General features: G+C 43.3%; 1 protein-coding gene across 4 annotated transcripts in view; it reads left to right on the forward strand.

The window, feature by feature from the left end:
• The first annotated feature begins 2081 nt into the window (after positions 1 to 2081).
• Positions 2082 to 17781, forward strand: part of zmynd11 (zinc finger, MYND-type containing 11) — a 184641-nt gene continuing 168941 nt past the window's right edge. For all 4 annotated transcript variants that reach the window (XM_041184261.1, XM_041184258.1, XM_041184260.1 and 1 more), the window contains exon 1: positions 2082 to 2270. The gene's annotated coding sequence lies outside the window, so the exon portion shown is untranslated. The remainder of the gene's footprint in view (positions 2271 to 17781) is intronic.

The following is a 17781-nucleotide window of genomic DNA, read 5'->3' on the forward strand; positions in this document are numbered from 1 at the left end:
GCGAAGGGAAGAGGTGATAGAGGGGGAAGGGAGGAGAGGAAGGACATTGGAGGATGAAGTCAAAGAGGAGTTTTACTGTTGGATAGCAGAAAGGAGGTTGGAGGGTGGATGTAGAGGAAAGGGAGAGAAGGGCAGAGGAGGAGTTTGGAGGAGGAGGTGGTGGAGAGATGGAGTGAAAGATGTTGGTGGAAGAGTCAATTACTAGGGGACATAGATTTAAGGTGAGAGGATAAAACTATAGAGAAGATGTGCGGGGCAAGTTTTTTACGCAGAGGGTAGTGAGTGTCTGGAATTCGCTGCCAGAGGAGGTGGTGGAAGCAGGTACGATAATGGTGTTTAAGAGGCACCTTGACAAATACATGAATAGGATGGGAAGAGAGGGATACAGACCCCGGAAGTGCAAAATGTTTTAGTTGATGGGCAATATGATTGGCGCAGGCTTGGAGGGACGAAGGGCCTGTTCCTGTGCTGTACTTTTCTTTGTTCTTGTTGTTCTTTGGATGGGAGGTGGGAGGAGGAGTGAAGGTAGAGGTTAGAGGGAGGGATGTTGGAGGAGAGATGGGAGGGAGGAGGAGAAAAAGGGATAGGAGGGAGGGAAAGGAATGAAAGGAGGGAGGGAAGTAGGGGAGAGGGGAAGGGAAGTAGGGGAGGGGGAGGGGAAGGGGAGGGGAAGAAGGGGGGGAGAGGGGAGGGGGCAGTGAGGGTGGCCTAAGGAGGGGACCTGTGAAGGGTGGATGGGTAAGGAGGGAAGGGGAGGTAGAGGAGAAGGGTGAAGGGATTGGAGAGTGAGGAGGAGATGGAGTGAGAAGGGGGAGGTGCAGATAGGAAGATAAGAGGAGGAAATGGAGGGAAGGATTTGGAGGAAGGAATGAAGGGGGATTGAGGTGGGTAATGAGTTGGAGGAGGGAGTATGATGGAGATGGAGGGGAGAATGAGTTTGGAGGAGTGATTGGAGGAGGTGATTGAGCTTGGAGGTGAAGGGAGAAGGTTTGGTGGAGGGGGGAAGGATGTGGAGGAGAGAGGCAGTTTGAATGAGAGGGACCTTGGAGGTTGAGGGAGGGTTTAGAGAGATTGGAGGAAGTGGAGGGATAGAGGAAATCTTGTGGAGGGAGTGGAAAGCGTTTGGTGGAGGTTGAGGCAGGATGATTGGAGAGGATGTTTGTAGGAGGGAATGGGGAGGTAGAGAGAATGACTTTGGTGGAGGGAATTTGCAGGAGGGAGTTTAGAGGTGGAGGAAGGGAGGTTAGAGCTGGAGTGAGTTTGGAGATGGAGGTCGTAATTTTGAAGGGTGACTGAGATTGAAGGGAAAGAGTTTGGAGGTGCAAGGAGGGAGTTTAAACGGTGAGTGAAATTGAAGGGAGAGGGTTTGGAGGTGGAGGGAGTTTGGGGAATGGAGATGTGGGAAGGGAGGGAATTTGAAGGTACAGGGAGTTTGGTGGTGGATGTTTTGAGGTGAAGGGGGGTATTGAGGTGTAGGAGGTGTTTTGAGGTGGAGTGAGGGTGTAGGCTATGTTTTCAGGTGGAGGGAGGCTGTACAGAGTGTTTTGAGGTGGAATGAGAGTGTTTGGCTTGTTTTGAAGTGGAGGGAGCTGTAGGGAGTGTTTTGAGTGCAGGGCGGGTCCAGGGAGGTTTTGAGGTGGATGGTGTTTTGAGGAGCAGGGAGGGTCTAGGGGAGGTTTTGAGGTGCAGGGAGATTCTAGGGGAGGTTTTGAGGTGCATGGAGGGTCTAGGGGAGGTTTTGAGGTGGATGGTGTTTTGAGGAGCAGGGAGGGTCTAGGGGAGGTTTTGAGCTGCAGAGAGGGTCCAGGGGAGGTTTTGAGGTGGATGATGTTTTGAAGTGCAGGGAGGGTCGAGGGGAGGTTTTCAGCTGCAGGGGAGGGTCTACGGGAGGTTTTGATATGCAGGGAGGGTCTAGAGGAGGTTTTGAGGTGGATCGTGTTTTGAGGTGCAGGGAGGGTCTAGGGGAGGTTTTGAGGTGCAGGGAGGGTCTAGGGGAGGTTTTGAGGTGGATGGTGTTGTGAGGTGGAGGCTGCTTCGTGCTGTTCTGGCCGCCGGCAGTGGGGGGCGCCGCCGGGCTCCTGTTGGCCGCTGTTGATGTGGAGCCGAGTCCGAGTGGGAATCGATCGCAAAGCCCGGAGCCCATCAGAGCCCCGTCAATAAGAGCAGCAGCTCCGGGGTCGGGGTGGGAGGAGGAGGAGGAAGGAAACGGGAACTCGACACTGGCCTGGTCGTCGGATAGTCCGGGGACAGACGAGCCGGGAGAACCGGAGGTGAGTGCAGGGGGAAAGGGGGGGGGGGGGCCGGTCCGGGCTGAGCTGGTCCGGGCTGAGCTGGTCCGGGTCCGGGTCCGGGTCCGGGTGCGGTTGCGGGCACTCGGGGTGGGGGGGGGCGCTCGCTCGGTGCGGGAGCGGAGCCGGGAACATGGCGGCTCCTCTCCCTGTCGTTGCGGGCGGCCTCGCCTCTCGGGGTCACTCCCAGCGCCGGGGAGCGGCCGGGGACTGAGGGAGAGAGAGTGAGGCTGCAGTCGGCGGCTAGGCCGATCCCATCCGGCCTTCCTCTCCCTCTCTCCCTCCCTCTCTCTCTTTGTTTTATTTATTTCACTTCAGTCTCTGTGGTTGGAGATTAATTCCGTCCCCCCCCCCCCCCCTTTATTTTCTCTGCGAAGCCCAACTTGACGAGAAATTTTTTTTTTTGGGGGGGGGGGGTGGCGGGGAATTGTCTGTCGCCGCCGTCGTCCTTATGGGGATATTGGCGTGGCGGGGGGGCGCTGGTGGTGTTTGGTTTGGGGGGGGGGGGTGAGGGGGTGTTGGTGGTGGTGGTCAAAGTGAAGCCAGACTCCAGGGAGCTGTGACCATTTAACGGGGTCACTCTCTCAGGGGTTTTGATGGATGGATTGTTCCTTGCACATTAACTATATAGTTTTTATAAAGCTGGCCCTCCTTTAAATCAACAGCTTAGCCCCAGTGTCTGTCTCTATCCATCTCCAGTGTGTGGGGTAGGCATTGCATTTTGAACTACCTCTACCACAATACCTTTACTGCCCTTGTCCCTAATATCTTGGCCACACTAGTATGGCGGTTTTGGGAGCTGGGGGAGGAGAGGGGGTGGGAGAGTCAATAATTCTGTATGCAGTCTTGATTTTGTTCTTTAAAAAAGTAATGGTAAACATGGTACTTTCGATAAAGCCAAGTGCTAGTGCTTTGGGTTTTGTATACAACTGGCTGGGAATTTTACAGTGAATAATTGATATTTATATGTATGTGTGTGTTTGAAAATCCATAATACTTTACATGTGTTGTACGTGCAGAGGCATTTAATAGTCTGTCAGGCATGCATAGTATTCCAGAATTAAAATATAGTCTTTGGTTTCTGCTGGGCATCGTGGCCTCATAAATTAAATGGAATATATCTTGCCTGTAGTTTTGAAGTCTAGGCTACTGTTTTACTTGTTGCTGATATGCTATCCTGACTCACGTGTGCTTTTAGTTGAACTGGTATACAGCAATTGGTTACTCTTATAATTCTTATATCTATCTTTGCCCCCTTCTATCTTTGCCCCCTCCTGTTTCATCTACATGATGCTCCTCTGCAGTATCATACAGAAATATACTGTCAAGTTCCACCATGTACACAGATGACACCGACCTCTATCTCTCTTGACCTCTCCATCACTTCTGTATACCCACCGCCTTCTCAAAGGCAATTAGGGATGAGTAACAGATGATGGCCTTGCCAGTGATGCTCTCATCCTTTGAAATAATTTTAAGTAAAAGCCTGGAATGAATTGCAAGTTTTTTTTCTAATTAAACACTGGAATACCCAAAGCCTGTTCAGCCCCTGCCACAAACTCTTTCTTTGCGAACAATTCTGTCCCCTTCCCTAGACATTGTCTCAGGCTATATGGAACCTTGGCATCCTATTTGACCCTGAGCTGAGCTTCCAACCCCACATCATATCCATCAGAAACAGCACCCCCAACTTTCACCTCCTTCCCTTTCTGCCTCTGCTTAACAGCTGCCTATATCCTCATCTATGCTTTAGTTACCTCCAGATGCACCTATTTCTGGCTAGCCTTCCTCCTTCCACCCTTTACAAACTTGAGTTCTCAAGTTCTGACTGTATTCTAATGTGCAGCAAATTCCACTCCTCCGTGGTGCCTACGTTTGTAGACCTACGTTTGCCTCTGGTCCACCAACACAATTTTAAAATTCTCATCCTCTTGTGAAGTCCCTTCAAGGGCTTGTCCCTCCCTATCTTTGTAACTTCCTTCAGCCTTACAATCCTCCAACACTGCACTGTGCCTCTAGCTGTCTAGATGTTAAACTCTGAAATTTCCTCCCTAAATATCTCTCTACATCCTTTTTGTCTCATTACACTGAAGCACTTTGGAATGTTTACCTATGTTAGAGTTGCTGTTTAAAGGTGGGCTTTGGAATCAGCCGCTGCCTGATTTGAATACAATATGACCCATTCATGTTGCAATTAATGATACATCCATCTCGGTTAGTTGCTATTCTTTTGAAGTCATATGGACTCGAAACATTATGTTCCTCTCCACAGATGCTGTCAGACCTGCTGAGTTTTTCCAGTATTTTTGTTTTGGTTAGTTGCTTTACGCTGATACCAATTTGAGTGTGTTACATGCAAGCAGAAGGCTGTATATCAAATGTCTCTGTTTTGCCCATCTCTCACCTTGCATTGTGCACTGCCATCAGCCAGGCAGCCCTGCAGAGAGCATCAAGTGGTGTCGCAAATCCATCTTCTCGTGTTTCTCTGACTGAATATAATATTAAACACCTAAACTCAATATATTTAAGGAACCACATTTAGAATCATAGAATCTTACAGCACAGATTTTCTCCAGTTCTAGTTACGAATTGAATTTGCTTCCTCCAGTTTGCCATCATTGTTGAGAAGTGCTTAAATTGTAAAAATTCAATAAATCATTGCTCAAAATAGATGATTAAAGTCAAAACTTGGGATTTGCTGGATTATAAAAGACCAAGTCTCATCTAGTTCACTCTGTCATCTTGATGGTTGCAGGATACGCCAATTATTGTCTAAGTGCACAGCAGTCAGCCTCGGTTAGTGTGCAACAGGCCCAAGCGTGATGCAGGGAAAACCCCAGAGGTGGAGAGCATTTGGAGAATCATAAAGTTTCCAGCTCCTCCCAAGCACGCTACACTTACCACACACCATGTCTTGTTGTTTTAGGTCAGATATTTGAGGTGTTTTGACTCCGAACCTGCTGGATGGATTTGTATTTTTGAACATGCATTGCTATAGATTTTTCCCTTGCAAAGCTGTCAAAGAATGTTGTTGCTTTCTGTCCAACAATACATTGCTTGAGAATCAAACCTTTACCAAGGGCAAAATCGCATAATGCAATCAATGGTTTTTGTGAGTTTATGAAATTAAGGTAATAGTACAATCAAAAGGCAGGTAGATCCATTCAGGCAAAGGGGCGATCTTTACTTAACTTTACAGGTAAAATGCAAAGGGCAAGGTCAGAAAAGATTTTGAAATTTGCTCTTGATTTTTGAGGCTATTATCTCAATGCATCAACCTTCAAAAATAGCGCTGAGGTGATGCCAGCAATACTAGTTTTATGTAATCTGCTCAAGTCTAGGTATGTAAGTGTCTTTTAAAGGTTTTTTTTTATAATTGTGTTCATGATTTTCTTAAACTTGAAACCTTAGCTCAGAATATGCTGTATAGTTGGCAGCTTTATAACATTTTGCCTGATAGCTTTTGTGTGATTCTTTGGTGCTGGTTCTGCATATGGACCAGGCAATATCTGATTTATTTGGGTGTTGTGTGTCCAGCCAGTGTGTTGAATCCAGTAAGAAAGTGAACTCAGGATAAGGTACCTGTTTGTTGTATGAAAACAAAGGCTTCTGGGATGACTTTTAATTGGATTGCGTTTAGAATATTAATTTTCTGTGAAGTATATTTTGCATCTGTAAATTGAAAAGTGTTTGCATTAGTTTTACATAATGGATGTAATAAGGAATTGGTTGGGTGAGGAGTATAAAGTCAATTGTGATTGCACAGAAAGGAGAGAATCAAGATGGGAAGTATGTAACTCCACCAGGTGAATGGCAGCAAGGTAGGTAGTCAAGTATATTTTTCAATATTAGCTTCAGGACTTATGAAAGTCAAAAAATATTGCTGTAAATCTCATTAGTGTTGAAAAAGCTGAATAATGCATTTGTTTTTTTGATAGAATTGCATGGTGATGAGCCTAGGAATAGTGGGCTTCAAACAATGTATATTTTATTATAGAACTTTCACACAAAAGAACAGGTAGACAGCAGAACTTAAAGGGATGCAATATGCAGATTGGAACATACGACTGAAGACTTCCTAAAATACGTTGGGATGAAACAGTGGAGGCATTTAAAGGGTACCTTGAAAACAATTACTGGGCATGTGTGTGTGCTTGTGGGGAGGTGAGGTCTCAGAGTGTTAGGGAGGTGGATATGGGGGTATGAAAATTTTGTGAACAGAATGACTTCATGTTTGCCAATGCTGACTTTTTTTTTAAAATTTCAGCTTAACCCATAACTTGATAGCAAATGAGCATTCAGATTGGACAGCAACAGCTGTGGTTTTGGAAAAGGGAGAAGTCTGGTCATGCCCAAAAGGGTCCAGCAAAGAGATAACTGACCAGATGATCTGTTCTTTTTAGTGGTGCTGTTTGAGAGGTAAGTATTGACCAGGATGTCAAAGTATACTTTAGGAAGAAACAAAAAATGCTGGAAAAACTCAGCAGGTCTGACAGTATCTGTGGAGTGAAAGACAGAGTTAACGTTTCAAGTCCCTATGACTCTTCTTCAAAGCCTTAGAAAGAAACTGTATTGGGCTAGAAGTGTGGCTGTGCAGGTGAGGTTTCTGTACAAAATGCGCTGGGTCATGTTGACTTTAAGCTCTGTTTCAAATACAATGCATAATAAGCCTTTGTGTAACTTCCTCCCTGCAAAATAAATCTCATACTTTCCTTTGAATTCTGCAATGATGAGCTGCCTACAGCCAATATAATACCTCCAACATTTCATGTTTAATGGAACACTAATATTTAGGATGCATAGTCCTGAATAAAGCAGTGTGTCTTTTCCTGTTAGCCAGCCTAGTCTGAAAACTGGAGGATCCTAAACATGTAAAACAACTGCCAGCTTCCTATCATGGGATGTAGAGTCTCAGCTCAGTAAGCATGATTGCAGCAGTTATGAAGGATACAAATTCTGATACGTAAAACTGGAAAGTTGTTGAGATGCTAGTACTGTATTCACATCTGGAACCCACTTTGAGTGTATTTACCTTTTGCTGTCACAGTTAATGACATCACTTGAATTCCCCTGAATGTGTCACAACCCCATTGCATGCTTACAGCTACTGTTAATTATCCATCCACTTTTTAAAAATGATTTACTTTTTGTGCCTGTGTATCTCTGGTTATCAACTTTGTTCAACATTGGCTTCCAAGGCTCTGGAATTCTCTTCTGATACTTTTTCACCTGCCTCCCTCTCTCCTTCCTTTAAGATGCTCCTCTAAAACCTACTTTAATCAAGCTATTGGTCATCTGCCCTGATAGCTCCTCCTATGGCTTGCTTTCAAATTTTGTTTGATAATGTTCCTGTGAAAAGCCTTGGAACATTTTACAACATTAAAGACACTATATAAATATGGATTGTTGTGTTCAAAAAGTCACTGTTGAGGAATTGAAGCATTTTTCCCCCGCCTTTTTTTCCCTTTGCAGTTGTACTGACTGGGAACAGGTTGGAAAGGCAATTTTCTTTTCCTAGCCCATGTAATTATTAGCTTTCTCTTTTTTCCTTCTTTGCCCCATCCATGAAGTGCTTCAGAGGCCACTTTTTCAATGTGTGCCTGCCTGCCCTAGTGCTAGCTCATCTGCCTGATTGTTCAGTTCCACAACCTGTGTGCTTCTCAGAAGCCCCAAGTGCTCCCTGCTCCATCCCAGGAAAGTCTGGAGACCAAGTGGACTCAAGAAATCTTGGACACACGGTGGGGGTGGTGTTTAGCACGTTGAGCTGCAACGATACAGGAAGCTGGAAGGGGACTGGGTTTCACTATGAAAATACCGGAGGTTATATTAGAAAGTGGATTGGATTTTGAACATAGTGGAAGGGGAGATGAAAAGTTAAAGGATGCTGAATGTGGGCTTGGAAGCAAATAGGACACAGGTCTTGACTTCTGTCCCACTACCATGACTTTCCTAGATCCCACTTCAGTAACCCAAGACTCACTGCACATACTTTACTGTCCATTCATCTCTCCACTTTATGTATGCTTCACAGCCCTCATCGTGCTCTGACATCCAGGTCATGGGTATGAGCACCTCTCACAATCTTGCCCCAACATTTTCCGTGTTAAAAAACTTCATTCACTGCTAAATACCATGACTCAACTTATTCATTCAATGTAATTTAATTTTTTACTTAATTCTATTCTTCACCATTTGTTTTTTTATTAACTTCTTTCATTTCACCTCATGGCTTTTTTGTGCAAAAGGGACATAGTTATACACCCTATTTTATTTTGCAATCATCCCCTCAAACAGCACAAAATGTACAATTGTATATAGAATTTGAGCCTGAAAGTGCCACTTAAACTTCCACAATCCTCTATCATTAATAACTTATTCAGTTAGTATTGATTAATGTCCAGATTTGTAAATTAAAATGGACAACACAATATATCCCTAGACTCACTGTGAACAGTGCTACAAGAAGCCTGCTGGTGTATCTATTGTTGTTCATATCCACAGATCTATCTTACTGTTGTCACCAATTTTGGTTGTATTTTTGTGCACATTTGTGCTAACTGCCATGCGTAGTCTAGTTTCATGGAGCAATCTTGTCTCCCTCTGTCTTCTGTGTATTGGAAAAATTGTACTTTGACTAAAGGGCTGTAGGCCTTGTTGTTGACAGTTTACTTGTGTATAATGTTCACTGCCTGACCACATAAGCTGTGACACAGGAAGTAAGGTTATTGAGTCATGCTTTTTATTTCAGCATTTTAGAATAGTAAATCCTGACTTGGGCTTTTCCTGTTTAGTCTGTAATTGCAATCCTCACTGCATAAACTGCCCAAGTCAAGGTGCCATTTTGTTTAACCTTTATTTTTTTTCAATACATCACTTTTTTTTAATATGCAGGGTGATTGCCAATTTTTTGGGCAATAGGACACCATACTTAATCATTTTGTGGCTGCCTGATACTGTCTTCAGGTCATTGCCTAATCCCTGCTCAAGTCCTGCCTCCTTTTCTCTGTACTAAAGCACTGGTCTCCAGCCTAATGCCTACCTATGTGACCCATTTCGGGCAGCCAAATTTGCATTGAGGCTGCATCCTATCAGTGCACCAACCCCCCCCAACACCACCACCACCACACCCCACCCCCGGTTGTTTAGGTTGTGTACTTGGTACTTGGTTATCCTGCAGTCGCTGACCACCTCCCTCACCTTGTTGTGCTCAGCGTCAATTACCTTTAAAGCTTCTAAAATGGAGCCTTCAACCCACAACTCCATTCCACTGCTCTTTCTCCGCCCTCCCCCACCATGTGCACATACTCTACCTTGATAAATAGTGTGAAATAGCAAAGTGCGCTGGTGCTGGAGGAATTGAGGTGATCTTCTGACTTAAACCAAAGAGAAGTGCATGTCATCTTGCTGAAATAATATGTAATTTTAAAAACTTTTTCCTGAATTTGTGTACCAAGTCATCATCATTAATTGGCTGCTTCATTATTTCACAATAGTTGCCTATTTCTTTTTTGTCCACCCCTTGACTCACTGATGTGTAAGACATCAAAAACTGACTTATAGTCGGGGAGTCCGATAAGCTTCTGCTACTGTGGATTGAAGACTTTTAACTCTTGAAGTATTTAATGTCCACTTGAAAAAGGCTGCCTATTTATTCAAAAACGAGTGCTGAGTTAAAGGTTGTGGTGGGGGGGAGAGAATGCACGTGATGTGTTAAGAGTTATAGTGGTTGCATGAGGACAGCTGAGATTCACTGCCATCAGGGACCGTGAGACAGGAGTAAGATTTATTTTATTCAGTAATGTAAGCTCGGATCACGTGCACATTATTAAAAGGAGGCCCTTAAATAGGTACTGATTTACAGCACAGTAGGGAGTGGAAAATCTCTGGCTCCCAGCTTCTAAGGACAACAGTGGCTTACACTGGAGGTTTTATTACCCAGTCTGTGTTCACCCTGGGATAAAGTTTCCACTGTAAACAAGACTGCCAAAGTGTGAAGAAAAACTGTGTGAAGGTGCATGTAAAACAAAGTAAAATGGGGTGAGATTGTGTGACAGGACAAAGCTGACCTAAGGAAGATTAAATCAAAATAATTCAAACAAGCTCTAAAATTTACAACTTTTATTAACCTGACAGAGAAACAAATATTTATCATAAATCCCATTTTGATTTTAAAAATCTCTTACTGTCTGAAACAAGGAAACTATTTAGAATTTTTAACAGAATAGTAGCTTTGAATTTAAGAACTATTTAGTCACTGTTCTCGCTCTCTGACCAAAGGATACAGCAAATCTATACCGAAAGTGTTTTTTCTGCTTTCATTCAGCAGTGCCTCCAACAAAAAGGTTAGATTCCTGAGGGTGGAGGAAATACTAACAAGATTTTAGATAAGGTTGTCACCAATCAACAAGTGCCCTTCATGCACAGCTACTTAAAGTAGTCAGTAAAATCAGTCATATTCTTGCTTCTATCTTTGGGAAATTATTTGAAAGTTGAGAATAGTAACTGAGGATTGAAAAGTAGTTTGTGTGACCCCAAGGTGACATGAACAGCTTGAGGAATTAAGAGGCCAGTCAACCAAACATCTGTTTTAGGTACATAATTACAACACATCTCTAAAAGAGACACTTGGATAATATGATGTAGAAGAAGGCAGTTAGCATGGACTAAAGGGAGGGAGATCTTGTCCAATGTATTTACTGGAATTCTTTGAGGAAATTATAACTGGATCAACACAAAAGCAGGTGAGAGGCTGAGAATTCTGCAGTGAGTAACTCACCTCCAGTGTAAGCCACTGTTGTCCTTAGAAGCTGGGAGCCAGAGATTTTCCACTCCCTATTATGCTGTAAATCAGTACTCCTCAGAGCCTGTCCACCATCTGCAAGCCACAGTGATGAGTGAAGCAGCCTGCTTGATTTACACCTCATCTGCTACCTATGTACCATCTACATGATACACTGCAGCAATTCGCTAAGGCTCTTTCACAGCAGCTTCAAGACCCACAATCTCTAATACCTATAAGGACATGGCAGGCAGCAGACACATGAGGAGCATAAGTTCACCTCAAAGTCGTGCACTATCCTGACTTGGAACTATATCACCATTCCTTTACTGTTGCTGAGTCAAAACCCTGGAACTCCTTTCTTAACAGCTTTTAAGGGTGTACCTACACCAGGTGAACTGTAGCAGTTTAAGAAGGTGACTCCCCACTACCTTCTCGAGAGCAATTAGGGCGGGCAATAAATGCTGCCCTTGCCAGTCACACTCATCCCATGAATGAATTTTTTTTTAAAAATGACCCCCTGATAGTGGAAATTCTTTCACTATGATTTGGATTTTATAGAATCATAGGATGGTAACAGCCCAGAAGAGACCATTCGACCTGTCCATGTTGGCTCTCTGCAAGAGATATGAAATATTCGGCTAGCTCCCCTCCTTGCCTTTTCCCTGTCACACTGCAGGTTTTTTTTCTCTCTTCAAGTAATTACCCAATTCCCTTCTAAAAACCACAATTGAATCTCCCTCCATCTTGATCTTGGACAGTGCATTCCAGATCCACACCATTTGCTGTGCAAAAAATAAAAGGTTTTCCTCTTGTCACCACTGGTTCCTTAGCCAGTCACCTGAAATTGGTGTCCTCCGGTTTTTGACTTCGATGCCATGTTACTTGGGCAATAAGCCCACAAGATTGGAAAGCATGGAATAGCCTAGCTAAACCAGAGAAAGAGAAGAGTGGTTGTGATGGAGCTGTGTTGATACGATAAGGGGCAGCTAGCTGGTTCCACTGGAATCCGTGCTGGGCCCAGTGCTACTTAGTGTTTTATAGGTGAAACTGTGAACAGAAACAAAAGCTGAATTTGCAAATTCCACCACTCTTATTTTGAAAATGTGCACAGTCAAATTTGAAGAGTCAAACCAAGTTCAGAGGGCGCTGGATACAACGGAAAGGTGGACTGATGGCAGATAGTATCTGCTGCGGTCAAATGCAAATTAAGGTCCGTAGATCAGGAACATCATCACTGGAAGCGCAAACAAAGTGGGTTTGGATGACAGGACATTAGATGTATCTTTCACTATTCATGGACACCTCGTTGAAATCAGCAGTAAGCAAGCAGCATTTGTAAGGACAGCAACCAGATCAAGTGTGTCGGAAGGAAAGAACACGCATCTCAAGAGATAATAAGTCTCCATAGTGGCAGAAACAAATCTGAGAAAAACGTCAAGAACAACACCAGGAACTCTTCTTTGCATTCATCAACCTGAATAAAGTATTTGACTCAGTAAATTGTGGATCTGTGGATTGTGTTCCAAAGATTTAGATGTCCAAGAAACTTGATCAAACTCTGCAATTGTTTTCATGATATGACTGTAGCTGTCTTGTGTGGGAATTCTGACACCGACACCTTCAGAGTCCAGATCTGGGTCAGACAAGCCCCCATACATATACAGTCTACCTGACAGTGACATTTCATCTTATCAAAGATCAGCTGTCTCTGTTTTCAGTATTAAAAACCATCTAGATGGAAAACCCTTTAACCCCAATATCTCTATGCAAAAACTAAACTGACCACCATAGATATACATGATTTTAAGTTTGCAGAGTAATGCAGTATCATTGCTTACTCTGCACCAAATTATAAACCGCCCTCAATCTCTTTGATTCTGCATACAAGAAACTTGGCCTGTCCATGAACGTTGCCAAAACAAAGTGTATTAACCTACACCTTCCATACATATTGAAAGAGAGACTTGAATATGTTGAGCACTTCCTATACCTTGGCAGCCATCTCTCTCAAAAAACCACTATTGAAGAGGAGATCCAACACCAGGTCAGTTGTGCCAGCCCAGCTTTCTATAACCAATTGCAGCAAGTATTTGACAACAAAGATCTCCACAAGACAAAGTCCTAGTATACAGAGCAATTGTTGTCACCACACTCTTGTACTGCCGTGAGACCTGGACCGTGTATCATCAACACATAGCACTGGAGAAATTCCATCAGCAATGGCTCTGCTGCATCCTCTGGATCCAATGGGAGAACTGTTGAACATTTTTTAGTGTTTTTCTTGAAATGAGCTCCACAGGTATTCAGGCAAAATTCCTGAAAAATCAGCTTTGGATTGGAAACTGTGCCTGAATGGCCAAAAACAGTCTTCCCTGCTAGGTCCTGTTTTCTCAACTCTCAAACGGGCAACTTTCCAGGGGAAGATAAAGAAAACGCTTCAAAGACACTCCAAAGGTCTCCTTGAAGCATGGCAGCATTGACATTAATGGCTGGAAGGAGCTTGCTACCAGTCATTCAAAATGATGACAACTTGTCCATCAAGAAGTATCACAGGGTCACGCCATCTTAATGAGGCAGAGAAGCAAAGAAAAGGAATCAGATCCCACACTCCAGATCCCAGTAACACATGGGTCATCCTGCCACATATGCCCAAATATTGAGAATCAGTCTGTTCAGTCACAAGAAGAACTAAGGCAGAAACTCACGACCCTGAGTAAACATCATCCTTGAATCGAGGGACCAGGGATGATGTAGAGTTCTGTTATCTAGGCACAAAGTGCAGAAAAAGGAAACCAAGCTAATACAGAGCTTAATGCATCTCAGCTACTGGGTGAGGTTGAAGAGCCTGGGATAGTTTCCTCTGAGAGAAGAGGAAACTAAAGGAGGATGATAAAGGATTCTTTTTGTTAAAGCTATTCATTCATGGGATGTGGGCATCATTGGCTAGGCCAGCATTTATTGCCCAACCCAAATTGCCCTTGAGCAGGTGGTGATGAGTTGCCTTCCTGAACTGCTGCAATCCATGTGGTGTAGGTACATCTACAGTGCTGTTAGGGAGGGAATTCCAGGATTTTGACCCAGCGACAGTGAAGGAATGGTGATACATTTCCAAGTCAGGATGATGAGTAGCTTGGAGGAGAACTTGTAGGTGGTGATGTTCCTATGTGTCTACTGCCCTTGTCCTTCTAGATGGTTGCGTTCGTGGATTTGGAAGGTGCTATCTAATGAGGCTTGGTGAGTTCCTGCAGTGCCTCTTGTAGATGGTACACACTGTTGCCACTGTGCATCAGTGTGGAGGGAGTGAATATTTGTGGATGGGGTGCCAGTCAAATGGGCTGCTTTGTCCTGGATGGTGTCAAGCTTCTTGAGTGTTGTGGGAGCTGCACTCGTCCAGGCAAATGGAGAGTATTCCATCATACTCCTGACTTGCGCCTTGTAAATGGTGGACAGGCTTTGGGGAGTCAGGAGGGAAGTTACGTACCGCAGGATTCCTAGCCCCTGGCCTGCTCTTGTAGCCACAGTATTTATATGGCTGGTCCAGTACAGCTCCTGGTCAGTGGTAACCCCCAGGATATTGATAGTGGGGGATTTGGTGATAGTAATACCATTGAATGCCAAGGGGCAATGGTTAGATTCCCTGTTGTTGGAGATGGTCATTGTCTGGCACTTATTTGGCGTGAATGTTACTTACCATTTGTCAGTTCAAGCCTGAATGTTGTCCGGGTCTTGCTGCATTTGGGCATGGACAGCTTCAGTATCTGAGGAGTCGCAAATGGTGCTGAACATTGGCAATCATCAGTGAACATCCACACTTCTGACCTTAAGGGAGGGTGGTAATTGATGAATGAAGCAGCTGAAGATGGTTTTAATGTATTTGAGAGTGCGACAAACTCTAGAACTGGAGGCACGAGAGTAAGCTAAGAACAAGGTGCATGTATTGTTTAGATTTAAATACTTTACAAAGAAGTTGGTGAACGTCAAAATGGACTGCTTAGGGAGGCAGATAGATTGGAAAAATTATAAGCGGCAGTTGGATAGATTTTAGAGCGAGTGGATTATTGAGAGGTATTAAATCCTGGAAACAGTCTGGATGTATGCCATCAATACCAGGTGGATGTTTCCTCTTGTGGGAGAGACTAGAACTACGGGACACAGTTTAAAAAAATAAGACAGACATGAGGAAAGTTTTTTCCTGAGGGTAGTCTGTGAAATTCTTTTCCCAGAAAGGAGTGGAGGCTGTGTTGTTGAATTTATTCGGGCCAAGTTAAATTTTTTGATGGACAAGGGAGTTAAATGTTATGGGGAACAGAAAGGAAGGTGGACTTCAAACCGCAATCGGATCAGCCACGATCTTATTGAATGGCAGAGCAAGCTCAAAAGGCATAATGGCCTATCCCTACTCCAAGTCCTATGTTCCTATTTTCCTGATCTGTATGATCGTTGTTCAGAGACCTCTCTTTTTCTTTACACTAGTGAAAAGCAAGAACTTGGATTTATGTTGCACTTTTCATGTCCTCAATATAATATTTTAAACTGTAGTCACTGTTATAATGTAGGAAACATGGCAGCTAATTTCTGCTCAACAAGGCCCCATGAACAGCAATGTGATCATTATCTTCTTGAGTTCCCTGCACGAAGGCAGTTCCTTGGTGATAATTCGCTGAGCCACAGCAAAGTGCCATGATTTTTTTTATTATTAGTAAGTTGAAGAGGCAGGCCCTGAGTCTACCTCCAGCCGGAATGGGAATGAACCCCGTGCTGTTGGCATTAATGTGATCCACGTGCTAGTTGTCTAGTTAACCGGCTCTCCAGCAATGTGTTAATGACCAGATAATCTCTATTTAGATGTTGATTGAGGGATAAATATTGGCCAGGGCACAGAGGTAAACAGCTCTGTTCTTCAAAATGGTGTCAATGGATCTCTTGTGCCCACTTGAGAGGGCAGAAGGGGCTTACGATGGCAGCAACGGTGCCATGTCACCTGGTGTGTTTAGTCAATAATGAGTTGGTACTTGAGCCCACAATCTTTTGACTGAGGCTAGAGTGCTGCTGACTGAGCCATAGCTGGCATTTGTTTTTTATTGTCATTGGCAGCGATTGTGCAATGCTTATTTTTTTTGTGCAAGTTTGGTGATTTGATGCCCAGAGTAGAGGATTTCCTTAGCAACGCTGCCTGGAAGTTCCTCTGTTGGCAGAAACCAGAAGTTAGATTTGGAAATGCACCCATACTGTCAAATTTCCTGCCAATCTCATCAAAATACACCCAAACGTAAAAATCAGAGGAAGTCAATGTGTGCAATTTGGGCTGGAGGAAAGCAACAAACTCACCAAACATTCCCTCTTTTTTAAGTAGGAATATTAAAGTTTCTACTCATTCCTGCATATTTGGCACATGTGTTTAAGAATCTGCAGTTGGGGCAAGTGCTTTAATTTTGAATGACTTATGCCAAAAAATGCAATAATAGAAACACTGTAGTTCTTGGTGCAGATAATTAAAAAAAAAATTACAATAAAACACTCAGTAACCTTTTCCTGCTACACCTGAATTTAGTTGTAATTTTAAGCAAGCCTCTGAACAACTTCAGAGAATTCAATCAGTAGCGACTAAAAGATTAAAGAAATTTAGGCATTTTGAAGTTTCTCATGTAACCCTAAGCCCAAAATATAAGCCGCATGTTTGGTTTGTGCCCAGGTTATGCAAGTCTCTGGACGCAAATGCTGAGGAAATTCAAGACTCCTCTTGTCAATTTAATGGTTTGGCTTAGGAGTCATTGCATTTGCAAACCTATTGAAATTAACATGTAGTGTGATTATTTAAATTGTTCATTTAAATTTTTGAGGTGAAGACCAAGACACGCAGTTCAGGATACTACCAGGATTGAAGAGTGTAGGAGAGATGATGAGTAAATTAAATAGTAGTGATGTTTAAAGGTAAGATTCTGATCATGATTGAGTTTGGAAATTTTGTGAAAATTTAGCCTGGAAGCTTCTGAATTGTAGGGGAAGGGAGGAATGTGGGCACATTATATTTCAAAGGTTTCATCAGATATTCCTGTGTGTCCGAAATATTTTATAATAAATGTACATTCCCAAAGTGCAAGAGTGTAGCCAATATCTGTGAATAAGAGCAGTTTCCTGGACTCAAACATTTGTTGCTTTAGCACATACAATCCATTAAAATCCAACAAGTGCTCTTGAGGTTGGAAAGGAACATACTCTTCACAAAAAATAGGCTCTTTATCATCCACAGATGGTTCTTCCCACTGACAAGGGAAATATATGAGATCTAGAAAAACTATTTTTTCCAGTGCTCACAATGTCAGCAAACCAGCGGGAGGCAATTACAAGACAAGAGCTATACTTGCAAATGACCTTGTGATTGACAGCTTTATTGCTCTTATTTTGTACTGTTCTGTGAATGTAGTAAGGTCATTGAGTAGTGAAAATTATCCTGGGTAACAGATGGGTAATCAATGTACGTTAGTAATTATAACATCGCATTACCTGCAGGATTATGATCTACCAGCGAAGTAATATAAAATACAAATGGTTGTTGCCCCCATTTTAAATCAATAATAGTAATGTAACGGGAAATTTGTGACCTTATATGTAATTTCTTTCTTTCTTATTCTGTAACCCTATTTCAGTATCTACAGAATATCCCTTCCACACATGGAAACCTCCAATGAGAATTCTCATATGTACATGACA

This window comes from Carcharodon carcharias, chromosome 3 (genome assembly GCF_017639515.1).
Source record: "Carcharodon carcharias isolate sCarCar2 chromosome 3, sCarCar2.pri, whole genome shotgun sequence".
NCBI classification, from domain to species: Eukaryota; Metazoa; Chordata; class Chondrichthyes; order Lamniformes; family Lamnidae; genus Carcharodon; species Carcharodon carcharias.